The sequence below is a fragment of the Anarrhichthys ocellatus genome, unplaced genomic scaffold (assembly GCF_004355925.1).
Source record: "Anarrhichthys ocellatus isolate YVR2014 unplaced genomic scaffold, GSC_Weel_1.0 scaffold11, whole genome shotgun sequence".
In the NCBI taxonomy this organism is placed as follows: Eukaryota; Metazoa; Chordata; class Actinopteri; order Perciformes; family Anarhichadidae; genus Anarrhichthys; species Anarrhichthys ocellatus.
The window spans coordinates 9,780,781-9,797,963 of record NW_022280041.1 but is presented as its reverse complement, the minus strand read 5'-3'; the positions used below and the strand labels follow the sequence as shown (position 1 = coordinate 9,797,963).

General features: G+C 43.8%; 1 long non-coding RNA gene across 2 annotated transcripts in view; it reads left to right on the top strand.

The window, feature by feature from the left end:
• The first annotated feature begins 1,189 nt into the window (after window positions 1-1,189).
• LOC116385386 (uncharacterized) overlaps window positions 1,190-17,183 on the top strand; it is a 40,485-nt gene continuing 24,491 nt past the window's right edge. The window contains exons 1-3 of one of the 2 annotated variants that reach the window (XR_004212876.1): window positions 1,190-1,845; window positions 4,668-4,847; window positions 5,079-5,119. This is a non-coding gene — a long non-coding RNA (uncharacterized LOC116385386). The remainder of the gene's footprint in view (window positions 1,846-4,667; window positions 4,848-5,078; window positions 5,120-17,183) is intronic. The other variant, XR_004212875.1, reaches the window with a different exon arrangement.

Genomic DNA, 17,183 nt, shown 5'->3' with positions numbered 1-17,183 from the left:
TGTGTGTGTGTGTGTGTGTGTGTGTGTGTGTGTGTGTGTGTGTGTGCGTGCATGCGTGCGTGCGTGTGTGTGTGTACACACTGGTGGTCTCTGGTTGGGTGGGGACAGAGGGGGGCACTCACAGCAACATGTTGAATTCAAATTCAAATTGGCTTATTCTCAGGCCTGGTTGAAACAATAATATCAGACTTGGGAGGTGTGGTTTGTTTTGTTTTTAAACCCTGAAGCAGCTGCAATGAACTAGATTGTAAATGTGCTGTGGAAACATTTAGATGCATTTGTTCTGCGCTGATAATTAAACTTCCCATCTTAACATTTGAATTGGATTTGCGTATTCCAGGACAGGAATACAGTAGCCAAAGGTTGTGGCTGCTTTGGATTCAAAAAACCTGAACATTTGCATTGTTTATTATTTTGTAAGAGACGCGGTATCTCCTCTAAAAGTGGATGTTTCATGATGGAGCCGAGGTTTTCAAATGCTCCAGCCTGCAGAAATATTCATTTCTTGAGGGCAATGGAAGCCAACTCCTTCCATCTGCTTATCCACTCAGTTACCGTAAAACAGCAGCTCTTAAAATTCCTACGTTTAGTGGACATTTATTGAATATCTGTGATGAGGGAATCCAAACTTTTTCATGTAACAAGGACCTATGAAAGCTGTTCTCTGCAGACCTGTAGACACCCGTTTGAAAGTGCTGTCCGTCACATTAGAGGATAAGCGTGGGGGAAAGGACTAATCAGATTATAGGGTCTGCTATTGATTGTATGACCAGGGAAATGAAATCAATCTGCAGTTTGTCTGGACCCCTTGACAGCACTTAAAGCACCTTGAGGAGCCAAGTGAGCCTCTGTGTGGGAGCTCCTGGCTTGATGGGTTTGCCTTGTGCTGTAATTTCCCAACATGCCCTAGTTTGCAGTTTCTTGGAAATTGACAGGAACCTAAAAAGATAAGAAGACTTCTCCAAAGCATAACCGATTCCTCAAGTGGCTCCCGGTCCCCTCAGTAACCACCTCCGACAGAGAGCTTGACTCTTGTATACCTCATAGTTATGAGGGGAAAACCCGGGGCCACTTGTTTTCCATTGAATTGTACTTAATAATAGAATTTGGGCTACTTGCACAGTGTGTTTGCCAGTGACTATGGAGGCGGGGCAGTTAATGTCCAAAAACTCCTCCACCGAAAATAAACCTGCATGAAGGGAAGAGAGAGAAGGAGAGAGTGAAGGAGGGGAGGGAGGAGGAGGAAGGGAGCCTTTCACCAGGGACAGAAGGGAAAGAGTCTCCGTTTCAATGGAATATAAACTGCGCAATTTCTTTAAGGACAGCCCGCTCTGATCGCGGCGGATCGGTCCCTCTCTAGGAAACGGATATCAGTATGGTTTTTTTTTTTGAGGGGGGGGGGGGGATGATTAGGGAATCCGTGCCCATCGCTTCCCTGCGCTGCCTTGGAGGTTACAGGAGCTGGCGATTTTTTACCAGATCGGTCTTCAGAGGAGGAAACGAGCTGTGCAATCATTCAGAAAGGTTATATGACTGTGCAGAGATGCAAGATCAGTGATGAGTCCATCCGTCATGTCTTGGGCGAACGCATCAACATTTTCTTCAGCCCGGGCTGTGATCTATCTGCGTGCACGGGAGCTCCCCGTGTCGACATTTGCACCTAAACGGGTTATGGATGTTGAATGGGTTGAATTTTTTTTTGGGAGAGGGTTTTTAGCGGGCTGCGTCATCCCTGGCTGGGGGGGAAAAAGATGGTCTGCTTTGCAGATTTTCCACTATTACACTGTTTTAACCGCGAGGGTCAACCCGGTAACGTTACGGCACATTCTGGATTGCACAAAGAAGGTAAGCATAATAACGCATATGACTCTTATCGGGCACGCACGCTGGCATGTGAGGCTGTACATGCGCTGTTACCTAATTGCAACTGGGGAACCAATGAGACTCCATTGAAAACAACCTGAACTATCCTCACCCTGTGATAAATCCTAAAGGACGCGACCAACGTCACTGCTCAAATACAATCCGCTACAAGACAATCTGTATCACTGTAGAGACTATTATTATTATTATAAGTCTGTTAAACTCGAGATGTTGCAGAGCACCATGCATGTATGGAAACAGGAGGTTAGCGTCATTTAAAATGTGGTGATTTGATGGTGTTACATAATCGCGAAATACAATGTAATGAGTACACTGTTAACTTTGCACACAATAGCGCCGATAAGTTTCAATACTGCAGCAGTTATTGCTGCGTGGCTGACAGCTGTTTTGCCTCAAATCATATTAAAACGTATGTTGGTGATGTCACGTTTTTTACAGTAAGGAAGGAGTAGTTTTCGGGGAAGGTGGGTCAGGAGTTGGCGGTCTCGCAATCGCCTCGGGTAGATCTCGGTTAATGTGTTTTTGAAAATGCAACAAAAGGCGACGGATCGTGTCCGTGGGTGTGATGTGCTACGTGTGGCTGCGATATTTCGCTGCTGATGGGGGCAGAATATAGCGGCGGATTGAATGAAATACGGGCTCGCTGCTGTTGGAGGAATGGAGTGTCGCATTTTCTTTCCGAAATGTCATGTGGTGGAGTTGTGGCGGGTTCTCTACTATTTCCAGGAAGAGCGTTTGAATTTTCTTCCCTGGAATTTTCTTTTCTTTTTTTTCTTCTGTCGTCTCCACCCCTCTCTCTGCTGTTCCTGTAGCACTTCGGGCATGTGGCCACTGGATGGCGACCCAGGACAGTGAATTGGTTAGACCACTTCTAGACCTGTATGGGAGCAGTTTTGCCAAATAAAAACGAGGGAGTAAGAAGGCAGCTAATTGAAAACTCAGCAAGATAAAAGTAGGCCTACATGTTGATGTAGCCTAATAGATATTCTGGTAAAATAACTCAACAAGGGTTATCAAAACGATTCAGCATGTTAACAAATTAACTAACAAATGTAAAACAATATGAGCACGTCTTTTTATTAGTATTCATTTATTTAAATTAAATAACTCTTAGTACTAGACAGCCTGATACACGCGCCACACCAGTTGGTGGCGGTAATGCACCAATTCGTTGTTTGCCAACCGGAAATTAACTATAAAGCCAAAGAAGAAGAAGTTTCGCTTAAATGCAGGCCTTCAGTAGAGGGGCTGTTTGCTAGTGGAGGAGCTTGAACTGTAAATACGAGGCCTTTCTATGTCACACTGTCAGAGCTTTTAGATATTTGAATACTAGCCAGTAATGACATCAGCTACACTTCACGAGGTGATAGTGATGAGTGCTGATCCTCTTTATGATGACCTATCAATGGGGCAGTCTGCTCATTTCCGGGTCACCTACACTAACATGTGGTCCTGGAGCAGGTAGAGATGTGTTTTTTGTGAATTTAAACTCACGCAGAATGCAAGTGCATTTCGCATGATTTAAATTCATGTTAAATAGGGTTTTGAGTAGGTTATGCACTGTGTTCACATTAAAAAGTGATTTTTTTGGTGTGCTGTTGATGTCCCACAATGCAATGCAACGCACAGCTGCAAATAATTCAGACTAATTGTGGACACCTCCGGGAAGACGAAACAAAACAAATAGCTGAATTAAAAATATTTAGCTTTAATGTACCGTAGGTTCTAATGTAACAGCAAACATTTTACTGTCGACTACAAAGCAATGGCGCCGCCCAGGTACGTGTAGTTCTGGTCTAATATGCGCTAGCTAGCTAAGCGGTTGAATTTACTTTTGGGCATATTTGAAGATATGCTGCCCACATGTTTCCAGTCCGAGCTAATGCTGCACAGTTACACTCGTATTATACGCATTGATGCGATTAACTCACGTGGTCTGTGTTCCAGAACTGTATCAATATTAACGTTACATATTTGCAAAGCAGTTCCCCATGAGTTAATATCCACAGTGATTGTAGCGTTTTCCGACACATTGTTTGCCGCCACACTATGAAATGTAGCCAACACAGTAACAGTATAGTGAACATCCCATTACCTCTTGTCCTATGAGGAAAACCCCACTTTAGTGTTTGTCCACATAAAAATAGAGCCCATAAGCAACACACCTGTTTACCAAACAGTACCCATTGATCAATTGGCTGGTTTGCTGGCATCCTGAAAGCCATTATCTGGTTTGTGTATTAGCAATACAGTCACACAATGGTGTGCATGAATACATTTCATTTGTATGGCCTTTTAAACATTTAAACATTGCACGGGCAATTCGTTTATTCCCAAGTACATGCCCAGTTGCTTCCTCAATCATGATGGCAGTAATTACATGCCAACACTGAAGCAGTGTATCGAGTACTTCTCTGATTTCCCACCACTGCATGTATGCATCAGTGTACGCATCTCCATGAACTGTACAAACTGCAAGAGCGCGAATTCGCCCCCAGATGGCGATATTTTTGCAGTCTAACCCCAATCTGAGTGTGACCTTGGTGAACAGCTGCTGATTTCTCACAGGATGATGAAAGCAGACGAGAGAGCGATAAATATATATATATATATATATATATATATATATACACACAGTATATACACCGTCTGCTCTGAGTACTTTTCCATATTGATGAGTGTTGTCAGTTGTTTATTCTCAACTTGATCACTGTATTTAATTTGTATCCCTGTTCCAAAAGTTTGATATATACAGTATATATGTATTACTTTCTTATTCCCAGAGGAGTGAGGACCATGGCTAAGCATTGCTGTGCTTCGTTTGAAGGACCCCCAGCCCCTGACTGAAGCCATGAGTGAGATGTCTCACCTACTGTAGTCAAGAATGGGCAAATGTCAAATTGCCGATACTGCCCGTCAAGATGGACTGCACAGTGTGGGAATGATGCCATTCCTTAGTGATGGTACGATGGAATTTTACTTTTATTTTAGCATTTTACTCAGAAATATAATTGATGTTTTTAATGAAATGGCAATATATTCTATTACTCAGTCAACATAACAATTCAATGACATTTAAAGGTATTTCCCCACAGCTGACTTGCAGCTGAGCTGATAGCTGATAGAAAATAACAGCAGACTAGTTGGACTGATCCGTATCAGACCCATTGTTTACATACTGTGCTTTTCTCTAGGGGAGCCACCTGCATTTCGCTTCAAGCACCCACCTGTCCAGGTAAGACTTTTGACCTTTTACCCAGACTCTGACCTGCCTGCAGTGACACTAGGGATGTGCGTGACTTATTCCTGTTGGGATGTACGTCATTCCTGTTATGCCTGTCCAGTAGGATATGTTTGCCTGAGGTTCTTACAGAACAATAAAATGTTTGACTACCTGAAATGTATTAATGTATCCAGCAAATGGGTGCAATATGTTCATGTATAATCTCTGATACTGTGTAGTTCAATCTCCGGTTTAGAAGCGTTGAGTCCTAAGGTGTGTTTTATTCATTGAGACTAATGATTTCACACTAAAATCTTTCTTCTATTTTCTATTGGTGCTGGCCTGCCCAAACATTATGTGCCATGAACCAGTTTGATTTGTTGTATTTTTCCTATTTGTGATGTGATGGGTGTCCAGCTACCACTCTGCTTTTGTGCAACCTGTTGTTTGAGTATCATCCCCTCCTATAAAGGCCCTGCAGTGTTGGATTCAATCCATGACTATTGAAGCTTTAGATGTTGAAAGTGTAGCTCAGTTCTTTGTCTGTTTCCATAGAGGAGTTGCCATTTTAAACACTGCTACTAAATTGATTGGGACTGGGGCCAGAGACAAGCACACACACGCACACGCACACACACGCACTTCAGTTGTACCCATTCAACACCCTTATTTAGGCGTATACACTCCTAACCTAACACCAGCTCTGTTTCATTTTCACACACACAGTCCTTAAACACTCTCTGACACACATCTCAAACACCCCCACACCTTTCTCACTCACTGTTTTGATCTCTCTCTTGGGGACAAAGACACACACACATACACTCTCTCTAATGCTGGCGTCTCCCAGGACCCTGCCGAGCCTCACACACCTGGGGTTTTCCATCACTTAGCCTGCTCAACTTTATTACATACATTTACAGCTGGCCATGAATCAGATCCATTACAAACATAAATGCACATGCACATAATACACACAATCCTGCTTAAAGCCAAGTAGACACCCCCCATTATGCCTGTAGACGGGGACACACACACACACACACACATAAAGCACAGTCTGTCTGCAAGCTTGTCTGTAGGGCAGAATGTCCCTGAGCAGAAAGACGGAGGGAGAGAGGGAGGACTGTTGGAAAAAGATGAACCGTGAAAATGAAAGTAGTATTTCTCTTCTCACACACTTGTATTTACTTTTACATTACAGTCTTCATTTCTGTTACAAATCTACAACCTTTTCTTTAGTCCAATACTATTCGTGGTCCTACAATGCAGATACAGTGTAAGCATAATAAATCAGGGAGCCCTGCTTTGCATACGACAGCTGGTGGATATTTATATTCTATTGGTTATGTGTTCTTTTTGAAACTGTAGTGTCTTGACCCTTCCTTGGTCCCGGTCTCTTATACAAACAGCATGTGGTACGTTGTGTGGTGGATGTCACACATTATCCGTTGAGTGAGTGTGTTGAATGACATTATCTAGTAAATCTGTAACTGTGAGCGCTGGCATCAATCAGCGAGACAGCGCCGTCAATTAGCCCGCGTCTGTCTCCGAGACACACAGGTGTGCACGCTCTCGCCATTACCGTGTCCTGCTGGATGTGTGTGTGCGCGATGCGTTGCTCATATAATGAGCCTGAAACGTGAGTCCGATTAACAGCCTTTTTGTGTGACATTCCCTCTGGTGTTACGATTCCATAAAATTTACTTTAATACCGCTAATAAATCTAGAGCCCTGATGATGTCACCGTACTTGGCTTGCAGAGCTTGGCAGCACCCTTTACACCAGGGTTTTGATATTGGCTGGTTGTAAGTGAAATAATTCCATATGCTGCACCTGGGACTAGTTTTGTCAGACGGCTTGTTTGGACGGGGATCTTGTTTAAGACGCACTAGACGAGTGACATATGTTCAGCTGGAAAATTTTGCTGTGCAGAGCAGTAGGAGTCCATAGACTACAGTGAGCACGCTGTCCCGCAGATGTTGATATGGGGAGCAACCCACACATTTAGTTTTGAAACGGTTGGATGACACAGAAAGCATTCATATACCCAAAAATACATGATTTTCTAAAAATCTGATTTGACGCAACATTACATTTGCTGTTGACCGATTGTCCAGTCTGCATTGTGCCACCTTTTATACACGCAGGTGACAGTTTGCGAGTGTACAGGACAGGACATTAGGATTTGGCATCTGTTTATCCCATCTGCTTTGTCTACATCCTCCTCCTCCTCCTCCTTTTCTTTCTTCTGAATGCTCCAATCCATGTGCCATCCACATGTGCCACACACTCCGTGGAGGCAGCATAGAAAAGGAGTTATGCTTTCAGAACATGGAGTGGTGTTTTAACTGTTCTAAGAATACATTTGTTATTTATCTTTTTAATGTTCATTTTCATTTTGTCACAGCAGTGATAACAAAGTGTTGCTATTCCAGTTCTCATCTGCCGCTGTTGCCTGATGTTGAATACAATCAAGTGTAAAATCGTTTGAGACCCTGAGGATGAAGGGCATGAGAGAAAGAGAAAGAACACTGCTTTTGGTTTAATTGAGAACAGATTTGAAGGAGGATATGAAGAGAGAGAGAGAGAGAGAGAGAGAGAGAGTCAGGAAGAGAGGTGGTGAGAGCTGACTCAGGATGCCCGGGGGGGAGGACGGCAGGAAGCAGTGGGTGAGGAGGAGGACAGGAAGCAGACGGAGGGGGAGAGACTCCTCTTCATCGTCCTCCTCCTCCTCTTCTGTCATCGGCGATGTCATTGAGGGAGGAGTGGCGTAGGGAGGGAAGGAGAAGAGGTGGAGCTGACATCATCCACCTCCTGGAGGTCTGTGAGGGCGTTATTACCACATTTAACATAAAAGCTTTTTAACAGTCCAATGTATGCCATCAAAGGGCTTATAATGCATTAAAACAACCGCTGGCAAAGAAAAAAAAAATAAATCTCATTCAAGAAATGCTGAGTCCACGTAAAGAAAACTGCCACTGAATAAAACAACAGAATGGAAGAACAGATAGAGCTCAATATAAAAGGACTGGAAAGATGTGCAGAAAGAGAGCCCCTCTTCTTCTCTGGTTACATAACTTTCCTGCAAAAGAGGGCATTGTGTAAGTGTGTGTATGCAAGCGCAGGCTTGTTTTCATCTGAGTTTCTTTGTAGGCTGTGTGTGTATGTGTGTGTGTGTGTGTGTGTGTGTGTGTGCGCGCCCTACATGCCGCCTGTCCTCTGCTGTGTGCTTGTTGTTTGGCCTGCGCTATCCAAATGTCACAGGCCTCTGTTGGTATGCTGTGTGTTTGTAAGGTGCGTATGTGTGTTGTTGGCACCTCCACCAGTGTGTGTGTGTGTGTGCGCGTAGCTGTGTTTAATAGTGTAGCTATGTTTCTACTTGGCCGTCTATTACTATGAAGTGATTCAGTGTTGACGGGTGCACCTGTGTCTCGCGGCCCCACAGCGGTTAGGAGGCAGTTAGGGGACGTCAGATGGTGCAAGATTAGTGTGAGATTGTGGTCATTCAAGTGGAGGGAATATGGTGTGTGCGGGGGGATGTCTAAGGGGTGCATTGGTATAAAACATCTGTAGAAGGTATAGGCAGGGATGTTGCTTTTTAATGTTCATTTGTAATGCCAGCTCCTCAAGACATATTCTCATTTGTATTCTGACCTATGAGGAAACCGTTTCATTAGATTCATAGTGTAGAAATATTTGGCATGTTTTGTACTCCAAAGAACATTGCAGAGAGAAAAACAAGACGCATACAAACTGCAGCTTAAAGATCTCACACAAAACAAACCTGCTAATCTAGTAGAGTCATCTACAAATACGCACCCACAGAGTGATCTTCTTTGATTTTTAATTTTCCTCCACTGTAAACTAAATTGATGGTGTGTTCGAGGGAGAACATGGAAGAAAATGTCGGTGCAGTTGTTGCTGCTGCTCTGTGTAAGAAACTGAGCACCAGACGTGAACACTATCTGCCGAACAAAAGAGATGTGGCTGAAACGCTTACACAGGCTCTGGTAGATAGTGGATGTGCATTTCCCAAACTAAATCCCTTTCTTGAATAAATCCCCTGCCGACCCCATTCCCCCCCTCAAAGTGGAAACAAAACAAATCTGCTGCTATAGGCTGTCTTATGTTGTGCTCTCTCACCCTTGGACCCCTCCCTTCCCACCATTGCTCCCCTCTTTCTACCCCATCCACCCTCTCGCCCTCCCTCTCCCCAGGGCAAGCCCACAGCTCCCAGCCCTTTGTGCCTTCTACCCCCCTCCCTCCTCCTCCTCCACCTCTGCCTCCCCCTGCCTTTGTGTGTGAGAGGCCAGCAAAGGGAGAGAGGAGAGAGGGAGGCTGCAGAGGAGGAAAGAAGTGAGGGATCCTATAGACAGATGTGAATCTGGAGCTTGAAGCCTTTTATTTTGACCTGCTCTTACTTTGCACATGGAGTGAAGGCTGTGCATTCGCCTTGCTGAAGTGTTGTCATGGCCCTTTTGTTCCCCTTTCACATATTATCTGAACAGAAATATACTAGTGATGTACCATCATGATTTTTGTCACAAGGAGGACAAATAGGGGGCGATATAGAGCATTACAGATACCTGACTGTGTTCGTGGAACTGACTCCCCACTATTTTAAAAAGGCATAGTGAGAAAAAAAGTGGGTTCATTCTGCCGGAGCAACTGCTGTTAATGATCTCCAATCCCTCTGTAGGCTTGCTTCATTTTATTAGTTGGTTTCTTTGCTGACGGAAAAAAAAATACCTGAGATCTAGAAGTCTATCAGGTATCAGCTGTTCCAAGCTGTTCTGAGCGCTGTATCTAAAATGATGTGGCACCAATACAAACATATTCATAACTGAAGAGCACAACTCCTCCCTTTGGCACAGGTCAGACAGGTCAGACAGTTCAGGGCCATTATGTGGCTAAGAGGGCTTTAAAGTTAGTGCATGCATAGTTAACCAGACCAGACTCATTCACCTACTGACCTACCTAGATGCCTCACAGAGCTGCGAGTAGATAAACAACACACACACACACACACACACATCTGTATACAGAAAGAGGGACACGTGTAATGTGTGAGTGAGTTAGAGTGCAACAAGACGTGTGAGCGTACAGATGGATGTGTTAATAAGCTCGTCTCAGTATGTGTACAAGCCTTTTGCATTTACTGTCCAAAGACCCACAGCACCACACATGCATTTTTAAAACCCCAGGAAACCAAAAGATAGGTCACACTGGTGCATGTGCATGCTTATCTGTGTGTGCATGTATGTGTGAAATCCACTTGCAGGCGGTGCATGCTCAGTAGGAGAGTATATTCCTGGAAAGCCAGCTGCCATCTTTGTTATCACAGCTAACTCGATTAGAGGAGCTTCTGCCTCCGAGAGCTGCAGCACGCATACACACAGCCTTTGAAGGACCCCTTTAAGATTTAATTGAATCAGTCAAAATAAAGTACATCGAATTTCCAACTAATGCTATGTCGTTACCATCACAAGCGTGTGCCAATAAAGCTCCACCAGTCACATGTATCGTATATATTATAGCGATAACATAAAGGCCCAAAACCAGGAGAGCTCCATTAGCAGTGTTTAAGTGAATAAAGTGGGGAACAATAATAAAAATACACAGCTTCATTGTTCACATTTCAGAAACATTAAACCATGAAAAATGTGACTTCAGTCTCAAGGAATGTAGGGCATGTCGGTCTTTACATTCATTACACCCAACGGGGCATCCTAATATGTACTTTTACAAACCGTTAATAGAAAAACAGCACTTTGCTGCTGTTGTACCAATTAACCGCAGCAAAGAAGAAATGTCAATTACGCAGCCAGCCTTTCATGTGAGGTGCTGACCTTTTCCCACTGATCATGCTAATCATTGATCACTTAGATAAACACTGGCTACCATAAGAGCCCATTATTGTCCCTCCCAAAGCCTTCCTATGGACCGCCGTTATAATTAGGCCCCGAGGTAATTGGCTGACTAATTGCTGTTGGTGGGATACATACATTGCCTATCGTCAAACCCAATGGGAGGCTCTGCTATTGCTTTTAATTACCTGCTGTCAGTTTGACAGCTGACCCCCGAACGCTGTTTTTGGAGCTGTTGGCTGTGTTTTGTTATTGTGGGAGGGGAAGGTGATACTGGATATCAACCTCTGGTTTGGTCATTGCCACAATGGCCCAGAAGGATCGCTTCTGTAGTTACACACACACTCTGAAAAACCACGTCCACGCTGTGGGGTTATGCAGCAGACCTATTCATCATGTGTCTGTTTGTAGAGGAGCAGCGATTCATTGTCTCTCCTCCTGCTTAGTGTGGAGGAGCCGGCCTGTCTCTCTACATCTCTCTACATCTCTCAGTACTTCTCTCTTTGTCTTTGTCTTTCTGCCCCCCTCGATCTCTCTCTTCTTGTCTTGATATCGGTTGATCCTCTCCCTCCCTCTCTCACACCCTTTTATAAATCTCACTGAGAGAACAAAGAGGACATAGCTAGCTACCTTGTCTGTGTCTGTCTGCCTGTCTGCATGCGTGTTTGAAATGTATGAAGTTAAAGATTCCTCCCACAAATCTAGTTTCTCCAGTCACCCTTCAGCTAATAATGAGCTCTGATTATGACGTCTCATATTCATAAGAACAGGGACATACTGTACAAGCACAAGAAAGATTATCTACACTTACACATCAAAATGTACTAAGACTACCAGTTATACGGAATATTTGAAGAGAAAATGTGTGTTCATCATGCAACTTGGTATTACTTGACCTGGAGTTCAAGCTGTTGAATTCTTTTAGTTTTCATCCACCCATTTATCTTCGGTAGTCCCTTCAGTACTCACTGTGTGTGTCTCTTTGTAGCTGTGCTGTTTACAGATTGTTAATCTGTTAATCTAATTGTTAAGTAGAGAAGCTTTAAACTTTAAGCTCTCATGTAATTAGTTGGCAGTGTCCAGCAACAGAACAGGGAAATACAATTATCAATTAGCATCATTGTCCGTCCATGGCTTATCTCTGTCTCATATGTTCTGTGCTCATTAATGACTGTATGCTCAACGACCTCTTGTGATTGTGGCGATACACAACTTCTAATAAAACACGTCATTGACTGTTGTATACCGTAGTTGACTGCTGACGCCCCACTTCTGGAGGCTATAAATAAGCCTTACTTAGTCTGTTGAAGGCCACATTTTGGCCTTTGTTGTGGCTCAAAAACTGATGTTTGGACTGCAGCATCTGCAGGTTAATTCCAAACCCGATATGTCATGATCCACTAAAGTTCAGCACGATACGAGATTAGTAAATTCACATTTTTGCCATCTTCGCCGCCATCTTGACTGTAAGGGAGCTAACTTCTCTTTGTTTGAGAGGGGAGAGGGAGACTCACCTGGTGGAGATCTGCACTCTAATGTTTAGGTGCTGGTAGTGTTCAGTGCTTGGTGGCACTCACAGACATTACAAGGTAAGGGGTTGAATCGGAGCGGGTTAATTCAGGACTCCACAACCAACTCACGGCAACAGATCCAGGGGAATATTAGCAACACAGATGAATTGGAAAATTTCGCTTTTGTATTATTTAATGCCAGGACCAAAGTCTCCCTACAAGCGTTCAAAGGTTTTCTATTTTTTTAAGCAGAAAGAAGATAGATAATGAGCTGTTTCAGGACATTCAACTCAAACCTAATTCAATGTTTTTATAACCCTGTTGTGGCAACAGTTTATGGTACTTGTACAAAAGGAGTTATGATATAAATGAGACGTAACATTTATGTATTTCTTGAAAAGATTGGCTCTGAAAATGAAGGACGTCTAGCTTTTTGCTGAACCTCCATTCAGGGCAAAATAGTTGCATTCATTAGCCTGTATGACCCAACTATATTCATATTCATTTCCCCTCAATTACCTCAGTTAAGTGACTACCAACTACATGTTGGTTCAGATATGAAACTATAACCTCAATAAATCTTATTCAGCTCTATCAAGCTCTCAAGAATCTGCGTCCAAAGCCTTAAATCTCTTTATAACAGACTTTTAGAGGGTGCATAATCCATCTGCTAAAGACGATACCATCTTGTCAACAAGACATAAAACTGTCTCTCGAATAGATTACATTCCTATATCTTCTGGTTTGCTGCCTTTGGGACACTCAATAGAATTATTGGCCAGACATGTATCTGATCACAACCCAGTCATACCTACGTTTAATTATGGCAACATCAAAAGTAGGGCAACAAGATGGAGGTGTAAAAAAAACTACGAATTTCGAACACAATTGAGAGCAAAACTGACTTACGATTTATAAATCAAAGCCAGAATATTGTCTCAAATATGACAGCGGTGTGGGCCTCCATCAAGGCTACATGGTGCAATTCCCACCTACTTAAAAGTCGATCCCTACTTCAAACATCAGTCCCAGCCAGGATATCGGTGATCAAAATGAACATCTTACCCCGCATTCATTTGATCCGTTTAAAGATACCGCCCGTTTCTGCCCGTCCACACTACAATGCAACCCTGGAGTTTTCAAACTAACACGCCGTCGGTAGCGTTTTCAAACACCTCCGAGTATCGTGGTCGCTGGGCGTAAATTTAGCAAAAGTGTGGATGTAGCCTAATAAGGACGTTCTGTCCGTGTACGACTATCTAGTTGGTTGGTGGAGGGGAGAGGGGTGGGCCGTATAGGAATGTGGGTTAATGGCCAGCTTATTGGTTCTACAAGAAAAATGTCATCTGCAACCAGTTATATTGTCTTTAATTTCTTGGTGTTTCAATAATGGTAGCAATGAAAAATGAGCGCTGGGAAGGCAAACTGCCAGAACAGCTTTTTACAGAAAAACGACTTTTCAAACATGACACCAACATAGTAATTGCCAGAACATCTACAGAGTAACTGTACATGTGTGAACTCAGATTGATGCTTCCAACCTTGAGAGTGAACGTGAGGCGGGACTAAGAGGATGGTTTACTTTAATGTGAGGATGCAGACTGACAGAGGGAGACATCTAGAGTGTGACCGTGTGTTTCTTCTCCACATTAGGAGTGTCGGTGGGCACTGATCAACGCATTTCCTGGGTCGTCTGTGCAGGATGAACTTTTTTCCAGCTCTCGTGTTCTTCACTCTCTGTGTCACTTTGGGACTTTGGGACTTAAACATTCACAGGTGTGGAGATGCAGCACAGTTAGCTTTTCTACCATGTGAGTTTTGTTTATATCTCATGTGCTTGCAGAGGAAATGCTTTGGCCTGAGCTCATCAAGGGTTGATAAACTGTATATACAGTAGGTTGTGTGTGTGTGTGTGTGTGTGTGTGTGTGTGTGTGTGTGTGTGTACGTGTACGTGTACACACTGCACAGGCCACATCCCAGGGCCACAAGCAGGGTTGTGTTGCCATGGTGAAAATGAAATCCAAAATGCAGAGTTGCAAGGAAACCCCTGATTGGCTGTGGTGCCATGCATGGGATTGTGATGCATGCTGTCAGCTGGCCAATGGGACGCAGGCTGAGCCAGGGCTGTTGCTAAGGGGAGTAGCTTGGAACAGAGTCAGCTGGGGTTTTTTCTCCCTCTTCTCTTTCTCTCTCTCTCTCCTCTTCTCTCTCTCCCTCTTCTTTCTCTCTCTCTCTCTCTCTCTCTCTCTCTCTCTCTCTCTCTCTCTCTCTCTCTCATCTCTCTCTCTCCCTCTTCTCTCTCTCTCATGTCCCTCATCTCTCTCTCCCTCTTCTCTCTCTCCCTCCTCTCTCTTTCTCCCTCATCTCTCTCTGCATCCCCCAGTCAGTCTCTGGCTTGCTCGTCCGTTCTCTCTTGCTGCTCACTCTGCATTTGCCCTCATTGACTCCTTCTCCCCCTCCTTCCTGTCTCACCATCGCTCTCCCCCGACATCTTTTTTTCACTTCTACACGTGCGAAAGGGGGAAGAGCACATGTTGAAAAATTCACTGAATATTTTATGCAGCTTCTTGTGTGGGGCTGGGGCCATATCTAAAGAAGCCCTGCACACAAAGTGGAGTGTGTGTGTGTGTGTGTGTGTGTGTGTGTATGTGTGTGTGTGTGTGTGTGTGTGTGTGTGTGTGAGTGTGTGTGTGTTGGCCTGCATGCATGGAAGTTTGCATGTTTGTGTCTTGTTTGTTTATCTTATTGTGTGTTTGTGTGTCTGGGCTTTTGTTTGTGTGGGGGTATCGTTGCCTTTGTGTGTTCTCGTTCATGCTTAGTTATTTCTTTGTGTGCTTGTGCTCTGATGTGCACTCGTGCTGTCTTTACCGCTCAGTGTTTGTATCTTCCTGGTCTTTGCAGAGCGTGAAGGGCTAGTATGTGTTTGTGTGTGTTTAGGGCCTTTGGGTTCATGTCGGGGAACTCTCCAGGGGCTTGGGGCTCTCTAGATGAAATGGGGTGTGTTTGAATGCGAGCCAGGTAGCATTGAGTACATGCCTGGCGTCACGTAGGGCTGAACCCCCTCCACCCTCTCAGTACCCCATACCCAGCTGCTGGGTCATTACCACTATTCTCTGAACACCATATATCTGTACCTTGCTGAACACAATTGCTGATTAAAAGTTTTGTCAATGTAGTAAACAATAATGTAATATAAAAAACAGGGTATGTTGTATTACAATAAGAAGAAGTAATCACATAGGATACAAATAAATACACACAAAACACAATGTGAAATATTCAAAATAATAGATCATGCCGTAAAATCCATATTTGTTAATTGTGAGTCCCCAAGAAGTGTAAGTGGATACAGAACATGATGGCTAGTCTCAAGTAATGTGATGTCAACGTGTCAACTCGTTGCTGATGATTGCCATAATGCATGGCTGTATGTGCTGCAGCGGTTGCCATGCTGACTCTTGTACAGCCACAGTGAAGATAATGGTCTTTGTTGCTTTCTCAGGTTTTTACTGTACCTCCATGCGACCCGGACAACAGCTTTACTGATATACATATACAGTACGCTAGTGGTGTACTAAAGTACGAAATAATGATTTTCCTTTCATGAACTACGGATTTAAGGATAAGAGAGTGCCGTATATTTGATTCAGATGTTAAAGCCATCAAAAATGACTTCTCTTGATGCCTCTGACACGAGTCTCTCGCTGTTTAATTTCCCACCTCTTGAACATAAAACCAAATGACTGCAGCCTGGGTCGGATCTGTCTGACTTTATTCATAGTCACTTTGTTTGACTCCAGTGCCATTATGTGTGTTAATGACACTCATCGGCAAAGGGAGTGGGCTGAGCTATTGCATTTGCATCCACTCATAAGATTGTGGGTTAGCGTCAGTCACAAAGAGTCATCATCAATTATTCATTATGACAAAGTTGCTGGCTGAGTTATCGACTGTCTGGCTTTAGTTGTGGAGAGTTTGATTTGTGCATGTTGGTCTCCAGGCTGTGCAAGTGGAGTTTAATATCCCGGTCGAGCTCTATGAATAAGGAGATCTGAGAGTTGTACTGAGTTATGTTCTACTCAGTGAGAGTCAAAGAGGCAGCAGCAGCACAAACAATGACCTTTTTTGTTCGTTTTTGGAAAGGCAGGAATATTGTCAGCCCACAAGTGGACAGAAGCAGAAACAAAGCATCTGCTCTTTCTACACATTTTTCTGTCTCTCCCCCTCCTGTTTCCTTCCTCTTCTCATTTCCTCATTCCACACTTCCTGTTTCCTGGCTCTCATCCTCTCTTTGTTCAGCTTTCTCTCTCACGGGTACATTTTTTCTCCTTCCGCTGTCATTCCTTGCCTTTTTTTCCACCCTGTGTGTGTGTGTGTAATGGATCTATTGTGCCAATGGTAGCCAGGGGAATCACTGAAGTGAGGCTTCTTACTTATGAATCAAACTCTGCTAATGGAGCAAGACTGCCTTTCAGATGACATAACACACACACACCATGGCCGTCCCATAGCCCCCTCGATCATTCATTCATAATAATCCCCACAATCAGTTATTCAGAATGCGAGATGGAGGGAGAAAAGGGAGAGAGGGAGGGAGAGGGAGGCACTCACTCACATGTGAAAACAAAGCAATTACAGGCATTATCATTTGTGTGTGTGTGTGTGTGTGTGTGTGTGTGTGTGTGTGTGTGTGT